The sequence below is a fragment of the Ips typographus genome, linkage group LG2 (assembly GCF_016097725.1).
Source record: "Ips typographus isolate SLU linkage group LG2, UJ_Ityp_2.0, whole genome shotgun sequence".
NCBI classification, from domain to species: domain Eukaryota; kingdom Metazoa; phylum Arthropoda; class Insecta; order Coleoptera; family Curculionidae; genus Ips; species Ips typographus.
Window position 1 is genome coordinate 15,762,807 of NC_138423.1, and position 22,231 is coordinate 15,785,037.

At 32.1% G+C, this 22,231-nt stretch overlaps 1 protein-coding gene across 2 annotated transcripts in view; it reads right to left on the reverse strand.

Annotated features, from left to right (window-relative positions):
- Lrt (Leucine-rich tendon-specific protein) overlaps positions 1-22,231 on the reverse strand; it is a 63,719-nt gene that overhangs the window by 29,235 nt on the left and 12,253 nt on the right. The gene's annotated exons all lie outside the window — the stretch shown is intronic.

A 22,231-nucleotide genomic window follows, 5' to 3' on the forward strand; every position in this document is an offset into this window, starting at 1 on the left:
TAATGGTCATTGTTGACCTAGATCAAAAATAGAGTCTAATCTCTAGTTCAAACACAACATAAAAGGAAATATTATTGACCTAGGTAAATAATAATGTCAATGTCTATTAAGACATAACATGAGATATGAAATATACTTGACAGAGACAGATAAATTAGGTTGTCTCTTCATGTTTTTGTTTTGTTCCTAAATTTTTAAATTTTCAATAAAAGGACCATCGAAAATATGGTTAATAGTGGAAAAAACGCTATACTATCGACGGTTTAGACAGCTTCTCTTGACCTTAAATAATAAAAGCAACAATATACTAAATATTAACTAATCTAAAACGTGAAAACTGACTTTTTATTTATAGGGAATCAACTCTAAACTCCCTGACTCCAAATGGTGTGATTTCAAAAATATCAGTTTTTTCACAACTGTTCAATAATGTGATTATTATTTATTATATACAGGGTGTCCCTAAAAGGTGCGGAAAAAATGCTACCACGAATTCTCGAGGCTTGAATATGACGATATAACCTAACTTACCTCAGTCCAAAAGCCGATAATTTCGGAGATACAGAATGTTAAAAGTTCAATTTTGTATTAGTTTTTCGGAAATATTTTTTTTATTAATTGGTGTATTATAACAAAATTAGGCTAAGAGGGATTTTGTGGTGTGAAAAGTTCAAATCTGCTCTCATTTCCTTTGTGAAATGTAGAGGGCGCCACTCCTTGTACAGAGTGGGCCAAATTGGACCCAGTTAAATGGAAAGTGCTCTTATAGAGGATTGTTGATTGATGTTCATTACATCCGGAGATATCCGACAAAAACCAAAAAAGTCAAATTTCTATTGTATTTTTTAACCACTTTATGATTGATTATTTTGGAAAATCAGTGGCATCTTCTGGAGGTACTTTTTTAATGCTCTTCAAGAAAATGGTTTTAGTTTTTAGCTCCCATGTTTCGTGTTTTAGATATCATCATCAATTTGTCAAATACGGACCTGGACTTTTTATTTTGTTTTTTAGTAGCTACAGATCACGACATTAATAATGAGCCACTTTTTGTTTTTTTTTACCAAATTATTTAGCAATAAAATGCGCAACTTTGCCTCCATATAACTAAAGCACCCTGTATAGATTCTTTTGCTTAAAATAAATTACAACGCTCAAAATGGCGGAAAAATATCAGGTAATTTTTAAAAATACTAGTTACATATAAGTGAAAATTATATATTAAAACAAGTGTCACGTGATCTTATAATTTGATCTATTGACGTGATCTCTTAATATTCTGCCAAAATGACAGAAAGTGTGACGTGACTTTGGCGGAAAATCGTCAGGTGAGTTTGCAGAACTGTCAAAATAGCAGAAAAATGACAGGTAATCTATAAAAAACTGGTTGAAAATGAAAATACTGTCAAATTGACAGAAAGCGTCACCCGACACTTTGCCGCCTTTTTGACAGTTTTTCAAAATCACGTGACATTTTTCGGTAATTTTCACAGTACTTTCAAGGTCACGTGATACTTTTTGGTTTTTCTTAGGTGATCGCCGTTTTGTCAACATTTTTAATTCTAATCAATATTACTTGAGATTTCACCATCATTTTAACAGTCCTGTCAAGGTCACATGACATTTTCTAAGGTCACGTGACTTTTCCGCCATTCAGTTGCTTTTTTCAATTTTAACCAACTTTTTCAAAGTCAAGTGAAATTTTTCCGTCATGTTTGCCTTATTTACACTTTTATGTAGCCCCTCAAATAATGGAGCTACGCTCAGTCGAAACGTAATTAGTTCAAGAAAAGCAGTTTTGTACACTCTGTCACATTTGGCTATGTAACTCTTTAAGAAGGCCCTTATGAGCAAAAATACCTTAATACAATCTTGTAGATGTTAAAATTTTCTATAACTTTATTTATTTACACTTCTTTGTAGCTCTTCAAATAACGGAGCTACGCTTAGTCGAAATGAAATTAGATCAAAAAAAGCACCCTATTACTTTTTGCCTTGTAACTCCGTAAGGAGACCTTTAACGAAAAAAACACTTTTTTGCAATCTTGTGGAGGATAATACAGCTTTCCTTAATATAAGATAAATAAATATTAAAATTAGGTCGACATCCATTAACAATAAAATTGTTTTATTTGTGTTGTAAAAACACTGCAATAAAAGTTTTCTTCTGTAAAATGTAATAAATTGATTAAAACCGGTAGTAAAGTTGAAAAAGTTGTCCTACATATTAAATAAGAATTAACAATATACATCAGATTGGGCATTATCTCGTCACCATAAGAGGGAGTACTAAAATTAAACGAGTGAAATAAATCAGCCCACAGTAGTAAAGGCATTTCAGGGCGGGTCAATAAATTCCACTTTATACAGTGAGCATCATCTTTAATGACATTCTCGAAAGAATATCGGCTTCCATCTGGCCAGATCATATCGGCAATCGATGCGGAGATCTAGCGATATCATAAATACGTCCCGATCGATCCGAAAGAAATAAAAATAAATTACACAAACCGCGTATCCACGATTGGAAATTCGGAATCCTTAATCGGATAAAATATGCTGGAAGGCGAAAAAATGGAGCATTGTATATAGGCGGCAGTTATCATGTCTTTCTTAATTTTCCAGTGAGGTTTGTGGACGTAGCAGGACAAAAATCAAGACGTTTTATCTGCCTTTTATGCACAATCGGTCCGAAGAAAGGTATAAATCCTGCGGTAACAAGTCTATGGCGGCCGATGAGCCGCTTTTTACCGCGAATGAAAAGGGGGACCACATATGAATTATAGATTATGTATTGTATTCCAGAAAATTTATTTCATTTGTTACGATCCGTAGCTAAATTGAATTTAAAGGTTATTTATTGCGATCTTTAAGGGGGATTTACGACTGGTGCCCGGAAAGACTTGAACCAACTCAGTGTGCACTAGTTTACTCACACAACTCACCCATTTTTTGCATCTTAGCAAATTATTATAATAATTTGTCAAATTTTATTTTTAACTCTAACTGAAATGTTGACATTGAACGTGACAAATTATCCTGACAGAAAAGTGAGTATTTTTATTTTAGTTAGGTTAGGTTAGACCCAGTCTTGAATCACTTTTTCATCCACTGACTATCTACAAATCCTGAAGGCACTTGAAGCAGCAGGATCTTGCAGGAGCTACTCAATACAAGAAAAGAAGTTTAAGAAAGTTGCTGAGTAAACTGGAAGATTTTAAAACAAATTTGGGGACAAATGAGAAGTCAATGATGTGAAAAAAGTGGAATTATCTTCTAAAACTGACCTGACTATTGAAGATTTTGAAGATGAAACTAAACACGGAAAGATAAATAGGTATATAATTTTTTAGCAATGTTGGAAAGTTTGCTTCCAAGTTTGCTTGTTCTTATAGCACAGAAATCATAATATTTTTAAAGATATACAGGGTGTCCGTTTTACGAGTCTTACCATGGGGATCTCGGTTATTTCAAGAGATACAAGAAAGTTTAAATTGGGACAAAATTGAGCAATTAGAGGTTGATTCAAATGCAGCTTTAAAAATTCAAAATTTTTTAATACTTCCGGAGAAATCTAAAAAACTGAAATTTTGGAAATTAGTTTTTATTTTTTTACTAATTTATTCGATAAGATAACTGAAAACAAAAGACACTTTACTATTGCCTGGACTATTGAAACTGTCACCGTCCTCTCTTCCTATCATTGGTTGATGATGATGGTCATGTATCATTTTTACATATTTGTATACCCAATTATGACACAACATGCCTGGTATATGTTTGGTAAATAATTGTGCTACGTGAGCTTGGTAAACTAAAGCTCAAACTGGAAAATTCTAAAAAGCTTTAGCAAAGATCTATTGTAGCAACGAGCAGCACAGGAAGCATCTAAATTAAAATGACTCTCCCAAAAGAATTTATTCCAGCAGATCCCCAATAATACAGACAGTAGTTTTTCTAGGCACTGATACTCATAGTGTGGATTATTAAAAAACCATTGACCTAGTTGAACAAAATGGTCAACATGGTCAACATTGACCATTTTGGCTCATATTTCTAATTTTTAAGAGATTCAACAACAAAATACTGAAAGGTAAGAAAAAACAAATTTGATAATCTATTGGCGTTTGTGAGGTTTTATCGATTTTTTCTTCATAATGTACTAACTATACTAAAATGTCTTTTACCTACTACCTCAGTGTAAATAGCTAATTACACATAGTTTTCCGTTACGTAATAACCCTCTTTTTTTATAACTGCACTCTTTAAGCACACAGTTTTACGATCAGCCATAAACTAACTGTTTTAATGTGGAGAAAATTGATTTCCTTTTCATGTCTTGCTTTATCAAAGTATATTAGATGGAGATCATCGCGTAGTGCTTTGTTTATACAGTTTTAAATAAATACCGGTTCGTCTAAGAATATCATCTGCACTAAACAACACATCAAGTAATGCTGCTAACAATACTACGTCTAATACTAATAACTGAGGTGTATAATAGCAATAATGCAACACCTGCCTAAGTCCATTTGTTCTTAATAACTGTAATATCATCATAAATCATTATTTTAAGAAAAACACTAACAATTAGATTGTGAAAGTTGCTAAAGCAGGACTTTACAATTGGTCGTAGGTAAAGTATAGTAGGTACGTCACACGTGGTCTAAAGCATTTTACGCACTTATGGGATTACACACTGACTTTCTTACTTAACTGCAACAAACTTATACTTTCTATATTTGTAAACTAATTTGGTAAATTGTATGTTACAAACACAAAAAACAAACTTTCTTAACGTTATATACAGGGTGTCCGGATTTAGTGTGTTTTGACAGGAAAACCCCATTTCCCGACTAGATAGAAAAAAACTAGTATACATGTCTAAAGCTCGATTTTTGAAAAAAGATTAATGGCAGAAACCGTATTTTTGAAATCTGGTCAGTTTGCGGCGTTTTTCAAATTTTGCCAGTTTTGAAAACTCTTTACAACTTTTTTGTTTATGAAAATATCGAAGTGAAACACATTTTTAAGGCCCTTTTCGATGTGATTCCAGTGGCGTGCTTAGTTTTTCGCTGCTTCCTTCCGTTTTCCCAATAATTGACATAACTTTCTTAAATGGAACTTATAATCGAATATAACTTTACAAAATGCCTATTTTTAAACATTTACTACGATGTAAGTATGGTTATAGTTATTTCTACAAATAACTGTAATATGAAGTTAATTTGCAATGAGTAACAGATATAGACCCAATAACAAATTAGTTTTTAAGTATTTTCACCTCGATTTTCATACAAATTAAAGTAACTAACGACTAAACTAATTTTGAAATTAATGGTAGAAAATAATTTAAAATAAAATAGTGAAAAAAAGCTGAAACTTTTACCCAAAAGTGAAAAACGCAGTAATTTTCAGCATTCCATTGTTGTCATATAAACAAGAAATAAATAAACGTCATATTTGACAGCTGATGTCAAAACCTGAGACAAAGCCAATTTGATTAAAAACAAAAAAGTGTAATATCTCAGTTATTTTTAAGATTAACTAGAGACATATTTGCATTGTAGTAAACAGCATAAAATGGACGTAGCCAAGTCATTTCAATTTGAAATAATAAAGTTAGGTAAATTTGAGAAAACAGAAGACATTAGCAAAAAATCAAGCACGTCACTGGAATCACATCCAAAAAGTGTCTTAAGAATGTTTTTGTTTCACTTCAATGTTTTAATAAACAAAAAAGTTGTGAGGAGTTTTCAAAATGGGCGAAATTTGAAAAACACCCTCTAGCGCCTGACAAGATATAGAAATACGGTATTTGCCATTAATATTTTCTCAAGATTCGACCTCTAGACATACAGGGTGGTCCAGTTTTAAGTGTCAATAATTCGTCATTCGATAGCCAATCAAAAAATAAGTTGACTTGCATTAAGTCATTTTTCTGAGAAACGTTTCCTAAGGAACATACAGTCCTCCAAATTTCAATTTCAAAAATCGTTTTATAGTGTAAAAATGAACATTCAAGACTTGTGAGAGTCCAAATTTGTACTAAATAGTCTAAAAACTTGCCATTTACTACTAGGAATAGTCTTATAATTCGTTTCCTCAGACTGCCATCCTGGTCGAGTGTCTGAAACTGGATTTCAAGAAGTAAAAACAGTCCGGAAATCAAGACAAAGATTGTATTGTGCATGAAACCCATTTTTTACTTCTAAAGATAATCTAAAAGTTGACTTAAGCTAGAACTGACTTTACTAAGACTAAAGAGAGTCCAAAAGTCTATTTTCAGGACTTTAATTGGTGTACAACTCAATTTTCTGGACCGGAACAAGTCTAGAAGTAAATACAATTTTGGACTATTTCATTTCTAAAAATTAGTTCTTAAGACTAATATCGTAGCATTTGGTACCAACATTTTTTACTTTTATTACTTTACTTTTTGACTTGAAGAAACTTGACTTTTGGAAATAGTTTTAAAAAGCACTAAAAACAGTCTGAATTTCTTAAAGAGGCTACAATTTATTGCACCTATAAGTTTAGAAGTCAATTTAATAGTGAAGAAGTTTGAAATAACATTTTCAAGACTATGGACAGTGTACAAACTGGCTTTTAGGCCTGATAAGTCAAAAAAATAGGTCGTAAAACAATCTAGATTTTTAAGAAATAATTTTTGGCTCGAATTTTTAGCACTGAGGTGTCTAGAAGTCGATTTAATAGTGACAAAGCTTGGAATGTCATTTTAAGTGTATGAAGAATGTGAAAATTGTTTTTTCGACGACTGACTTTGAAAGTACCTCATGTACGCTTCCATTTCAAAGCAGAAAGTGGCCATTCGCCGCACGTGCGCAGAAAGTGAATCATTTTCTGCTCTAGAGCGTTTTCGCTTTCTACTAACAATCTACTCACCAACTTTTTTCGGCGTTTCCATAACAACGCTTGACATACCTGTTTGAAATAACCACATTCCGTCAAAGTGATTTATCGGTGACAATGAGTTCGAGCGACGAAAATGATGTGAGTTGTCCTTCTAATCCACCACAGCAGTCGTCGAAAAAATATCGTCTATATTTCGAGCCAAAAGTACTTTTGCCGCTTTTACATGATTGCAGCGTTCGGCTTCGCCTCAAGCTGCAAATTTCATGTGCAAGCGGCAAATATATACTTTCCGCTCTTAATATAGAATATACTATTTTAAGTTTGCTGTGTCAATAACTTGGTGAAGATAGTCTTGAAACTCGATTTTCCAAGCTGAAAGCAATTTTGAAGCAAAGTAAAAAGAAAGAAAAGTTAGTTTTCAAGATAATTTTCATGAATCTAATATCAATGTCCTCTATCTAAGACTATTTTCAAGACTAAAATATTGAAATTTGTCTCAAAATTATGAAAATTTACTTCTTTCTGATGTTATTTTTCATTAGTTCATAGTCAGTTTTTGTTGTTTAAGTCAATTTTTAAGGTTTAAATGTATGAATTTGTAGTCAAAAATTCTAGAAAAAGTAGTTTTTTTATGTCTACAAATCAATTTTCAATATTAAAGTCTCTCGATTTGCATGAAAAATGGTTACAAAATCAATTTTTAAGCTTCTGAAATCAATTTCAATTTTCAAAACTAAAGTCTTTCATTTTGTCTGGAAACTATGAAAACTGGCTACAATGAAATTTTTTAAGCTGCTTAAGTGAATTTTCCGTTTTCGGTCTTTGAACGTAATAACTGAATTATCTCGTAAACGAAGTTTTAAATCAGAATTTTATAGGAGGTAATTTCTTTTTCATCGTGAACAGTGAAATTTAAAAAAACTGTAATTTTTGAAAAATGAGAGATGTAGAAGATAAGGCAAAAATATTTTGACAAACGTCATTCATAATGAGTACTAATTTCATAAGTGCTCGTTCCAAATTTGATCAAAATTGCTCCAACGGTTTGACAGTTATGACAAAAAAACGATTTTTTAAACAGAAATTTGAAGGAATGTATTTTACTTAGAAAGCATTTTTCAGGAAAATGACATAATACATGTCAACTTATTTTTTAATTGGCTATGGATTGGTGAATTATTGACATTTAAAACTGGACCACCCTGTAAAAATACGGTATTTGCCATTAATATTTTCTGAAGATTCGACCTCTAGACATATACTAGTATTTTCCTAGACGTATATACTAGTTTTTTCCTATCTAGTCGGGAAATGGGGTTTTCCTGTCAATCCGGACACCCTGTACAAATAATATACGGAAAAAAAGTATTTGAAAACAGTGGGTGGTCGACGCTCGGTAACAATGCATAAAAACTCGGGCACCACTAATATAAATCATAAATTAGAAATTGTGATTAGAGTTTTTGTTGGAGGCACCTGTTAAGATGTGCGATCGAAAAGGGCAGTCTTGACCGATGTCAATGCAACCAGCAATTTTAGCAATTATAAATTGGTCCAGATATTTACTGGGAATGTGTCGCTTTCACTGGAACGGCTGAGACCAGACAGAGACACCACCAATCTCATTTTCGAGTTCAGTTTTTTCGTTCGATCGACGGGTGGTCGACGCTATTCCACCTGCATTTTTCATACGGGATACGAGAGGAGTTTCCTAGACATTTCTAAGGACTGCATTAAACTATATGTAACTCTCCTCGCAATTTACAATAGATCGAATAATTCAGCGATTTCGCCCTAACCGCATGATTTATTCAGTACCCCCATCAAGTCGGGCTTGTCCTAAATGAAATTCGCGGAAAGACAACGAATTTTACATGCATGTAGGCCCCGAGGACAGAACGAATACCGAGCTGATATCACGTAACCCTGCCAAAGTTATTCTGATTTTTTTATGGGAAATTTAAACGTGGTTTCTTTTAGTGCAATCAGAATTTTTACTTTCTTGTTTTAAAAAAGTAGTGTTTGAGCAAATTATTGAAAAAGTTGTGGTGAGCACACGATTAATCACATACATGTACAGTTGATTAAAACGGTAAGATCACTATACGACGGCACAAAAAAACATCAGTAAAGGTTTTATAACAGATAAGGGGCTTAAGCAGAAGAATGGGCTTGGCCCTTGATGATTATATACTGTACACGCTTAGCTTTGCTGACGACCAAGTGGTAATCGCCCAAGACTATGAAGATCTTGAACACATGACTCGAAAGCTTATAGAAGTGTACACCAAATGGAGATTGGAAGTCAACTTCTCCAAAACAGAATACATGTGCATAGGAGGAGAACAGCGAGATCTCATACTAGATCAACAACGGGGATCTAACAGAAGCAATAAAAGACCGACACACACAGGGAAAGATGGCAACATCACTGCTTAACAGCATACTTTGGGACAAGAATATCAGTAAAGAAAACAAAACAAGAATTTACATTACAATCGTAAAAGCTATAACTACCTACTGCTCAGAGGTATGGCCACTAAAAGAGACAACAAAGAAAATGGTGAAAGCAACAGAAATGGACTATTGGAGAAGAGCGGCGGGTAGGTCATAGATGGAAAGAATACCAAATGAGAGAATCAGAGAAATAATGAACATACAATAGTGGACGATATTCCAGATAAACAACTAGTATGGTTTGGGCATGTGCAACGAATGCCAGAGACAAGAATACCTAAACAAGTGATGCAGTGGAAACCAGGCGGAAGGAAGAAACGTCGAAGACCCAAAAGAAGCTGGAGAGATGGAAGAGGCATGGAACGACAGAGATGGATGGAGATTGGGAATCGGAAGACGTAGAACGTTGTAAACCGATATTTATATATATTGTATATAGAACTGATTTTTCTCTAAAACTGTCAACTATCAAAATTTCCTTTACTACTACAATTCATGTTAAATGAATTGCTTTAGATTGTATTAGTTTTCAATTGTGTGTTGTAGTTTTGTAACTTTATGAAACAAAAATTGATAAATTTCACATGCATGATAGACCAAACAACATTTGAAACATACAGTCAAATGTCATAGTTGTCAAAATCTTACTCATACAATTATAAACTACCAATCATTGAATCATTTAAAACCGTTTAAGTAGTTTTGTTGTTGTACAGGGTGCTGCATTTTCGATGGTTTTACGGGGTACAGAGAAAACGGTAATAGATAGAAAAAAAGTAGCATACGTGTTCTGATCTCTTTTTCTGAGCTGAGATGACTGGCGAAAAGTGGGCGGCGCAAACTTCTTTTGTTTCAAAGATACGGGGGGTTTTCGAAATTTGGTAATTTTTAAACCTCTTCTGTATTTCAGTTGCTCTTAAAGTTATCAAAAAAAGAAGAACGATTCCCGGTAGTAGTTTTCATGTAGAATCCAATGGCGTAGTAAGTTTTTTTCTATTCCGTTTAGTTTCTGACATATGACGGTAAGTTACATTTTTTTAAATGGAACATTCTATATATTTTTACGTCATTTAATTCAGTTGATTTTTACCTTTTCAACGGTGTATTACAACATATAAGTTTGTAGAGGTTAATCCTGTTATTTAAAAAAAAGACCTTTGCTAAGCTAAAAAAAGGCCAATATCTAAAATACCAAACAAAATCGGAAATCATATAAACTAACATCAGAAAATTAAATATTTTTAATAAATCTCATTAAAAATCTAAGTTACAAACAGTTCTACCGTCACGTTAATAAGAAAAATGGCCATTTCTATTTTCTACTATTTTTAAGGTAGAAGTTGAAAAAACTGTTTATAAACACATGTAACATGTTAATAAGAACATAGCCAAATTTTGTTTCGACTGTGGGTATTTTTATATATATTATTTAGTACTTTTTTGTTAAGGAAACGCTTTTTTTCTAATTACCAAGATTAACGTTTACAAACTTTACGTTTTAATACACCGTTGAAAAAGTAAAAATCAACAGAATTAAATTAACTAAAAATATATAGGGTGTTCCATTTAAAAAAATATAACTTACTGTCATAATGTCAGAAACTAAACGTAATAGAAAAAAAACTGACTACGCCATTGGATTCTACGTCAAAACTTCTACCGAAAACCGTTTTTCCTTTTTTGATAACTTTAATAGCAAATGATATACAGAGGAGGTTTCAAAATGACCAATTTTCAAAAGCCCCCTGTATCTTTGAAAAAAGAAGTTTGCGCCGCCCACTTTTCGCCAGTCATGTCAGCTCAGAAAAAGAGATCAGAACACGTATGCTGCTTTTTTTCTATGTATTACCGTTTTCTCTGTACCCCGTAAAACCATCAAAAATGCAGCACCCTGTACAGCTTCATAAAACAGATTTTAACAGTTGTCAAAATTACAGCAAACCAAACGACATCTGGATGTGTATTCTTGAAACGAGGAAGGGTATCCGAATTAATCAACCATAGTTTACGTTTCGTGAAATGTGGGCGACTCTATTAAAGGCTAGTTCAATATTAGAACAGAAATGTATAGCTAAAAATAATCCAGTAATAATTTGAATTATTAAGCATAGCCCCAATAATCTACCAAAATTTCATATAGAGGAGATATTTCTTGGGGTTGGAAGATTAATAAATGAAGAATTTAAAATTTTAAAAATGGGAGACTTTAAAAGTTGTTTTATCATTATATTATTTTATTATATTCTTGATAATTTTAAAGAATAAATAAAGTTTGTTGCGGTTGGGGGTTTTATTTTGGCATTATAACATAAATTTTATTATTTTTGTCGGAGGGATCCTTTTGGCTTTCCTGAGATTTTTACTGTAGCAATCAGAGTCAAAAATAAATAAATTATTAAAAAAATAATTATTTGGTAAAAGGGTTCATTAAAAAATTTGGAAAGAGTTCATGGTTTGAAGCTTTCGTCTAGTTCTCAAGCGAAGGGTATGCAGAATGTGACAAAATCCAGCCATTGTCAACTCTTTTCTCACATTCTATCAACACTTCTCTTGAGAATTTGTTAAATGTACACATATTTGTAATTTTTTTAAAGTATATTGTGTTGTTAACCACATTTTCACAATTATTACGTACACGACAACTCAATGTGCGTCTAAAACAGACAGTCAAACATCGCAACTCTCAAAATTCCACTCATAAAGATTTAAAATGATTTTAGTATAATTCAAACTAATTGTATTACTTTTTAAATGTTTACAGTTTTATAGAACACACAAATATGTCTTGTAATTGTCAATATTACACTGGTTTAAGCATTTTATTAAATAAAATAAAAAAGAATACAAACACATCTTCGCATAAAAAAATCACATAATTAAGAATAAGATGCTGGGACATTTCAAATACTCGTCCTCAAGATTAGGGCATTACTAAGACTGGAAGCTTTCAAACTTTACTAAGAAGGGTTTAGGGAATAAACTGCTCCAAGGGAATACAATTTTATAAATAAAACTTTGTCAGCCCCGAATTTGCTACGGACTCCCTTTTACATTCGCTTTGAAACTTTGACACTTTATTATCTAAATCAGGTTTAAAACTTCTTACTTAACAAACCATAAAACTTCCCACAGCGTCTAAACAAGGCCGGTATATAAAAGGCTAAAAAGAATAACGCCAATTAATAATAATAATAATAATAAGTATTTAGCAACGGCAAATACTGAGAATTGAAATTATTGTATTTTTTTAAGCAAATGAACCGTGGGTGTGCGTTACCCTAGATTTACCTAAGACCATTTACCAGGTCCAATTATTCCATAATTACGTCCGCCCACAGTAATCTCATTCATTCTTTTTTAAAAATCAGCTGCCTACCTGAACAGGTGACACACGTGTGGTCAGCTGAAAAAGTTGTTTGTTGATTGGTTCAGTTGAAAAAATGTACCACCATTTATTAATTTATTATTATTATTGCCAATGGATTATAAATCATGACAATTAGTTATGCTGGTTGTACAAATATTTATCTACTACTAGCACGGTAATGATCTATTACATAGCTTTCTTTGAGTTGCGTAATGAGGGATTTTACAGTCACTACGTCACTACGTAACTCAAAGTTAGAGTTAAAAATTGATAAGTGATCTGCTTCTGAAGCCAACAGAGGCTTTCATTTCATTCATTTTACTATACATTTTTGTTCAATTTAATAAAAATTGATACTCGTAGGAAAACATTTTGTATTTAACACATGCGAAAAGCGCTGCTGGTCTCGTGCGGGAAAGTACCACTTTCCGCACTTGTTAGGTAAATAACTATTTCAGAATTTTTCTTGTTAGACAGTCCAACATATTTCAATGTCAAAATTGTTGATTAACTTAACAAAAAACAAAAAATTAGTTAAAAACTTGACGGACACAAATTTTGAGCTACAATTTTGCATTTAAGGTATTTTTAATTTTAACATTTTTACCATCAGTTTAAACTTAATTTAAATTTAGACTGTGACCACTCACTACAAAGAAAATCACAGTCTGAACTTAAATCTTTAAAATGACTTGTAAAACACTTGTTTGACATTCCAATTTAGAAATTTAATAGGAGTTTCAAATTGTGAAAACTGTTTAAAGTTAATGATGATGATAATGATTATTAAAAAAAAAATAACATTTTTTAAGAACTGACACCTGTCCTTTCGATTTGGTTTCAATTGGAAATATCTCAAAAATGATGCAAAACACAAACACAGAAGAGAAAAGACGTAAAAAAATATAGAATTACAAAATTGTGCGATAACAGTGAAAATTCAAAATGTGAGTATTTAGATGGTGACCCATTTTACTAAAAAAATATTCAATAACAGATTTGTAACATCCTGTATGTCGTGTGAGTTTTATAATGTAGAATATTTCATTTTACTTAAAAAATATAAAAAATGTAGTAGATTTGTAGTAGTTATCTGACATATTATACTATTTTGCTAATCGCTTAACTCTGCTAAAAATAGGTTGGCTTTACTACGTTGTTAGTAAAAGTAAACTATGTAATTTTAATTTGAAACCAATATGGCAACAGTGGCAAAAAGCAAAATTGCGTCAAGTTACATATCTTATGATGTTTAATTCTATTTTTGTAGGGGGCTTTATTTTGGATTGTTTACACCTCTTTTTACAGAGTGTAGTGATAATCTACATATTGGTATATTGGAAACTGTTAGGGATACAAACTTAGTTAAAGGGAAGAAAAGTGGTGTAGTGGTTTACGTAAAAATAATTATTGTCAATCAATATATTGGAAAAATTGTTTACAATTACAAAAGCTACCATCATAAAAATGTAGTCTGAAAATACTGTCTAAATTGGTGTACTAAGTTGCTTTCGGTTGATGTTCACTTTCACTTTTCTTATGAAACATACCTGGTTCAAAAACCCTTATAAAGACGATTTTCAAAATAACAACCTGATTCTTCTAACACTTCCTTTTTTAATTTTATTTGTATGGTTATTGTACCACTTTTCTGCCGGTCGCTTTTACGTTTAATACTCTGAAAGTTTCAGACAGTTTAAAACTATCACTACAGTCCCCCAAATTTCAAAGCAAACTTTCTCCTTTTTTGTAACTTTTTATTATTGCATTATTTATTGGTTAAACTATAAAATACCGTTTTGTTATCTAGTCAGAATGCAAGGCAATGGATATGCAGACCAAAATAAACAGTCAGCATAATGTAAACTGTAAGGTCATTTTCAGGTTCATTTTAAAAGTTAAAAGTGCCGTAGAGCTAAAATTAATTGCAATAAGAGTTACAAACATTTTAGAATGCGTTTCAAATAATTTAATGGACAGCTTACTTTCGGTTCTGTAAGATTCTTAGACACCACAAATATCTAGAAGTTTTTGTGGGTGATATAGTACCAATAGCGTATACATGAAGCTACTTTCCCATTATTACGAAGCATTGTGAGGTATTACAAGGCATTACGAGGCATTTTGAGATATTTATAAGGCGTTTGAGAGTATTTTGAGGCATTGTCTGTATATTTCAAAATATAGTGTACTAATAAACAAAATTGATTGAAAATTGAACAGAACAGCATAGACACATGTAATTATTATGGTCAAATCTTTGTTACATGATATTGAGTTGAAACAATATTCATTACAAATTATTATAATAATTTACCAATTTTTCAACATTTAAACTACATTTTTAAGGTCACGTGACTGTTTTTGACATATCTCAACTGGCTTTTACAGTGTTGCAAGCTCAAAATTGTATTATTAACGTCACGTAACGTGTATTTTACAATTTCAGCTTTGACAACTGTCTAAATTTAATTTACCAAATGATCAACATTTAAATTACATTTTAAGGTCACGTGACTGTTTTTGACCGGTGTCAGTTGGCTTGGACAGTGTTGCAAGCTCTAAAATGGCATAATCAAAGTCACGTGATGTCTCTTGCAATTTCAGCTCTTACAACTGTCTAAAATAGTCTAAATTTAATTTACCAAATTTTTCAAAGTTTAAACTTTGTTTTGAAGTTCACGTGACTGTTTTTGACAAAATAACTGGCTTTTACAGTATTGCAAGCTTAAAATTGTATTATTAACGTCACGTAACGTGTATTTTACAATTTCAGCTTTGACAACTGTCTAAATTTAATTTACCAAATGTTCAATATTTAAATTACATTTTAAACGTCACGTGACTAATTTTGACAGATGTCAACTGGCCTTTACAGTGTTGCAAGAACATGCAGAATTGCATTTTCAACGTCACGTAACGTGTATTTTGCAGATTTAATTTTAACTACATTTTTTCAAAGTTTAAACTGCGTTTTGAAGTTCACGTGACTATTTTTGACAATGTCAACTGGCCTTTGCAATGTTGCAAGCTCAAAAATTGAATTATCAAGTTGCGTGACCTAGTTCTAACAATTTTACTACTGTCTAAATTTAAATTTAAACTGTTTCTTTTAAATGATTAGTTTCTTTATTTGACACGTGCTCACTTGGTTACTATGACAGTTAGAAGATTCGTGCAAACGTCAAAATATAATCCGTAATTTCAGGCAACCGTACATTAAATATTTTTTGTTGGTCATAGTTTGGAAAAAGAGTCACCTGACTTTAGAAAATCAATTTGAAGCTTTCGGCACAATGTCAAATCGAGTGTCAAAAATTTTATAAAACCTGTACGTTGTCACCTAACCTAACCTAAAAACTGTCACGGAACCCTTAAAAAACCGATTTTAAGCTTTTGGGTCTTTAAAATTTGGAAAAACAGTCAGGTAACCTTAGGAAGTCATTTTAATTGAATCATTAATCCTTAGCGACATTTTGACAATAGTCAAAAGTCATGTACAAATTGTAAACGCAGACATGCTAATTAATCCAACATAAAAACTGTCACGTGACCATAAAAAATTAATTTCTCATTTAAGAAATGAGAAATGAACAACTAAATTTAAGAATGCCTCAAATGTGTAAACATTTGAAGGTATCCTGAGGCAGTTTCAATAATTTAGAGGAATTTCGATGTATTTCAAAGAAATTTGAGGCATTTTAGGCAGTTTTAAGGCATTATCAATATGAGGCATTTTGAGCAATAATAGAAGCACTGTGAGGTATTTCAAACGCTTTTCAAGGTATTTTGAACGCAAAAAGGCATTTTAGTGTACAAAAAATGATCGGCGGACTCCCCCTCGTATGAATTAAACCCAATTTCTTACTAACAATCATAAAATCTGTTAATAAACTTTAATAGAAAATACATACAGTTGATCGATCAGCTGGTCTTTAAATTAAAATTCAATCAACATCCAGATTTCGAACAAAGATCACATCAATAAATCAATTAAATGTCAGTCAAGATAATGCAAAAATTGCAATCTTCAATTAAATCAATCGTAACGATTTAAAGATTATTAAGTTGTATAATGCAAGCAATAAAAATAGATTGAGAGTAGTTGATTTTTTTATGATGATTGATGGAGATTGAATAAGTTGATCGATTTAATTTTGTATTAAATTGTTTACATACAATAAAACAGTTACGTTTCCAGGAGTTTCAAAGAAACCGTATGATAGTATCAGTGTATAATGCTGGTTATTATTCACGAGGGTCATAATTCCAAAAAGTTTATTGTCATGACAGGAAAGGGTACTAAAATTATTTCAAATTTATTTGTCAAATTTATAAAACAATATTTTGTTATAAAAAAAATGAACTTTTTTACTGTACCTGGTATAAAATTTTTAGAGATGCTATCTATCTTGCCGTGTAGGTATACCTGCTCACTGGTGTTGGCGTTTCCAGTTTATTTCTTAATAGGTAGTCAAAACCATCGAGATAGCGACCAAAAAGACATGTAAAGAAATTCGAGATTGGATAATTTTGGCGCCCCGATGACGTTTCTTTTTTTCCCATTTACATTTTACCCCGGTTCGTGTCTTGAAAAAAAGTTTGCACGCCTTACAAAAAGGCAAATAAAGCGAATTACTAAAACTAGTTTCCAAGATTTTTAAGTTGGGGTTGCAAAGTTTTGCCCAAGTTGAGTTGTAATTTCGAAAAGTTAAATTATTTTATTTTCAGTTCTACGAGACCCGAACTGTTATTAAGGGTCGTTGGGGATTTGAAGTCGGTAACAGTGTCGATTAATCCCATTATGTTACTAAATTGGAAATCCGGAAAAATACTGGAATAATTGTTTGGGATCTGGATTTAGAAATGGTTTGTTAGTAAACTTGCCAATGTTTCGTAGTTTTTATTTTGGGCTTCTTCACACCCAGAAAAAGGTTTAGGTTAAGATTAAAAAGTTTTAAGGAAAAACGGATAGTAAGACTATAGGGAATACTGCCAGATGTACTGCTTTTATGTACGTACAGGGACAATAAGAGCACAGAAAGGGAAGCAAACTCATCTGGAAAAATTCCAATCACAAAGATACGTTTAACAAATGGACGTTACAATGTGTAATACCACTTCTTTGGTATATATAACCAGGAATGGGATTTCGTCAATACTAAAGGACTTTAAGCGAACAGATCCATATTTTTCAACACAAAGTAAAAAATTGGACTAAAGTGAAATGTGACGACAACACGGGTAGAGCTATTCAAAAATACAATAATATACAGCGTGTTTTATTTAAAATAAGCAAACTGACATCAACTTCCGGATAAACCGGAAGTGACAGAAAGATAAAAATATTTTTAAAACATAGCACGCATCAAATTTCTTTTAATTTCAAAATTTAATTTATATTAATATTGGATCCTAATAAACTTTTAATGAATGGTTTGGGTGGCTAACCCTGTATAGTCCAGATCAAAAAGGAACATTGCCAAAGATCCATAATTTTCTTCACAAAATTGTTCTGAAAATCGACGGTTTTTACGATTTTTGATCAGTTGATTCATATATTACATCATACTTAAAAATTGTAGTAGTGTTTCGAAAAAAGAATGAATATGAGAATATGTGAACCTATGCTAACCAAGTGACTGATCACATATAGGTATAATACTCAAACAAATGCTGTCCTGTTCTTAAAATCTCAATTTCAAATGTTTATACTAAACATTAAACACTACTAGCTAAAGTTCTAGTTTGTAATGAAAATTGTAATGTTTCTTGTAAATAAAGTGAAAACAAACTTTCAGTTTCAAGTTTCAATAAGAAAGTTGGCAAAACAGCGAACAGAACATCTCGTCGGGTCTACCTGTTGATTCAGAAAATTCGCCTAAATTTCCTGATTTTGAAATCTAATGTGTTTACTAGAGAAAACATGTCAGAGTTTTTAAAAGAAGTAGATGATTCCAAGTCGCTGTTAGCTATGGTAGGCCTAAACTATTACACAAAATTTCTATATAATTACTTAGATTATTATTTTCATATTTCAGGTGGTCCTTATTGTAGGTGTAGCAGGCGCCTGTCGAAAGGTGTAATTCACGTTTCTTCGGAATGAAGATGTAATAGATGAACACTCGCATTTTCGAGTTAACATTCCAATCACAAAAACAAAAACATCACGTGAATTTGTCATAACGGAAGGAGGTATTGAGGGAATCAGTTTTGTAGATATACTAAGAAGAAACATTAATATGCGACCAAAAAATTTGAAGCACAACAGATTTTTTATTAACAACCTACATGTTAAATGCAGTATACAACTAGTAGCTATTAATAGTATTGGACAGTTACCAAAGAAAATTGCTGAATTACTTGGCTTAAAAAATCCAGGATTATTCACTGGACATTGCTTTCGAAAGTCGTCTGCTACCTTTCTTGCAGACTTTCTTGCCAATTTGTTGGAAATATAGCAGCATGGGGGATGGCAATCGAACTCTATTGCCGAGGGATATGTTGAAAACTCGATTGAAAACAGTGAAACAAGCAGTGCCAAATCACTTGCTGTAACAACAAATTCAAGCAACAGCAAGACAAATTCGGGCATCAACTTGTCGAACTGTACAAATTGTGTAATTAATATTTACAATAATTGATTTTTTAAATTGTTATGTTCTTTTTGATATAAATTGTACTTAATTGTGATTTTCACAGTTTAAATGAGTAAAAAAGAAGTTAGAAAATCTAATAAATTGTCGTATTCATTTATTAACTAGTTAAGAAATGCCATTTCATCACTAGTTACAAAAAGTGTTACTTTTCGTAACTACACCATTTACACATGTAGTTTAGAAAGCGTCAGTTGAATTTTAGAAACCATAAGATGGATTTAAAAAATATCACTTGTATTTCAGAAAAGGTTCTTTCAATTTTAGAATAACTTTGATTTTTGACATTGCAATTTGTATTTCAGATTAGTCACTTGTATTATAGAAAAGAGCAGTTGGATTTTAGACATGGTCATTTGTAATTTGGAAAATTAAAGTTGAGCAAAAAAAGTAAATAAGTAAAAAAAGTAAATAGTTTAACGAATATTTTTAATAACATTGTGGTTTAAGCAGTTCAATGAAAAATCGATTTATCTCGAAAACCGTTTATTTTATCGAAATAAAGGAAGAGTACAATTTTTCGATAAAAATGTCAAGAGTATACATTAATGGCGTTTGCAGCTGAAAATAATGACAGCTGTCAAAGCAAATTTTGTCTTAGGTCCAGTTAGTTCCTGCCTTTCGAAGACGAGATACCTGGTTTTCATGTCAAATAGAAACTATCTTTCAATATAACATTAAACCCAATAATCCTTACAATATACAAAGTGTTTCAAAAGTTACGGCCAAAAACGTTAATTGGAAGGCAGTTCTTTGGGGCTCGATATTTCCCTTGGGAATGACTTTAAAAAAAATATATGAACAAATCGTATTAGTTTGACCTCCCCTGTATGCCCCCGAGAGATTGTCATATAGTTACGGGACACCCTGTATATTTTATATAAATTAATACTCCCGATGGGCGGGTTTTTTTGCTTAAAGTGATATTAAAAAAAAAACAATGAACTAAAAAAAAAAAAAAATCTGAAATTGAAATATCGCGTTCTAAAATACAAGTGACCTTTTCTGAAATACAAGTGACGAATCTGAAATACAACTTACATTTTTAAAATCCAAGTGATATTTTCTAAACAACATGTGTAAATGGTGTAGATACGAAAAGTAGAACATTACGTTACTGTTGTCAGTTTTGAAAAGTGCCACTTTATATGTCAAAATTAGAAAATAGCTATTTATGTAACCAGTTACGAAAAGGTCTATTTTGTGTAACGAATGAATGTTTCTACTAGGTCTTACAATTTGAATGAGTTACACAATATGACATTTTCGAAACGTGTTGCATACATAATTTTTTCTAATTTTGACCAAAAAGCGGTAAAAACCATTTTTTAAAGTGATTTAACACAAACATTCACTTTCATAGCACCTTGTATAAACTGTGACAACGACATGTTATGATGGATGTCGCCCATATGTTTCTACGGAAATGCATAAAAACAGGCAGTGATGAAATGAACTTTTCATAACTAGTTACGAAAAGTATCACTTTATGAAAAGTAAAACGTTTTGTCACTCTAATCAGTTTTGAAAAGTGTCACTTCATATGCCAAAATTAGAAAAAACAGTTTTTGTGTCACAATTCGTGGTTAGCTATCGTTTATAAGACACCAAATTTCAACAAAAAAATATTGAAATACGTTTCTCATCATATGTTCAGGAGAAAGAATCTACGATATGAATGAAGATGAGTTTTATTCAATGAAATATCCTACAACTTTTTGTTTAACCCAGGTACTGCGTCCCATTTTAGGTTTCTACCTTTTATCAAGTCGAAATGCATTTATAAAGCCGACATATTTGAATTAGGAGTGCCGCGACCTACGTCCCACGCCCAATATGGCCCACGTATTTGTTTGGAAACGCTACCTTAAAAACCACACCATAGAGTCGGATTTAATGCAGTACCTCCGGTACCTACTCGGTGCCGTTCACAACCTTAAAATGAATGAATACTTAATTAGGCTTTTAATTTTCAGACGCGTTGTGAAACGGATCGTTCGTTCGTTTTCCATGCCGTTGCTTAATTTATCACTTTAGTTAAGAACGCTATTTCTGGTTTGGTAAACATGTAAAATACACAATAAAAGCCACTGTTATTGTTTCATTAGTGTTTACATAAGCAGGTAGTGCCAAAAGCCGCACCGACAAAAAATTATTTTATCGCTAATAAATTTGCAATGGAAGGAATTTCGAAAAACTGTTTTCAATCAAAAAAGTGCATCAAGATAAGATGGGTGAGTGTTCTTGCGTTCAACCAAAAACAGTTTTAAATTTGAAATTAGTTGCGGCAGCTCCACTATCTCCGAGATTTATATCTCCAAAATCTCGGAGAGCGTATCGGAATGCCTGACGAGTAGGTGTTTAAAATGTGGAATTAATATTAATGGTGCATAAAAAACAGACACCTTCCTAAATACACCGCAGGTGTGTTGAAGTTATCCGTCCATCCCGTTGTTAATGATTTCTGCCAGCAATTTAAATTTGAAATCGAACCTTAATGGTGTCGAGGAAGGCGATTTGAAATTTCATCCATTAGGGCAAAAAAAACAGAGGCAATTCGCGCCTTAACTGTGGCAACATCGCCCAAATGACTTAAACAAACCCAGCAACTCGATGAAAAAAATTGGTCATTGAAAGTATGATAAACATACATATTTATTTGTACTACATATGTTGTGCTAAACAGATTGGAACTTTTTTCTTTACGAAGAAAATATAATCACCGACGAAATGTTGGCGAAATTTATTCACCATTGTTTTTAAACTAGAACCGACATGTGTTTTAAGAAGCGTTTATGGCGTACGTTTGTCAGAGAAGAATTTAAATGGCCGTAACAGTCGGAAATTTATGTACAAACTGGATCTTTGCCCGACG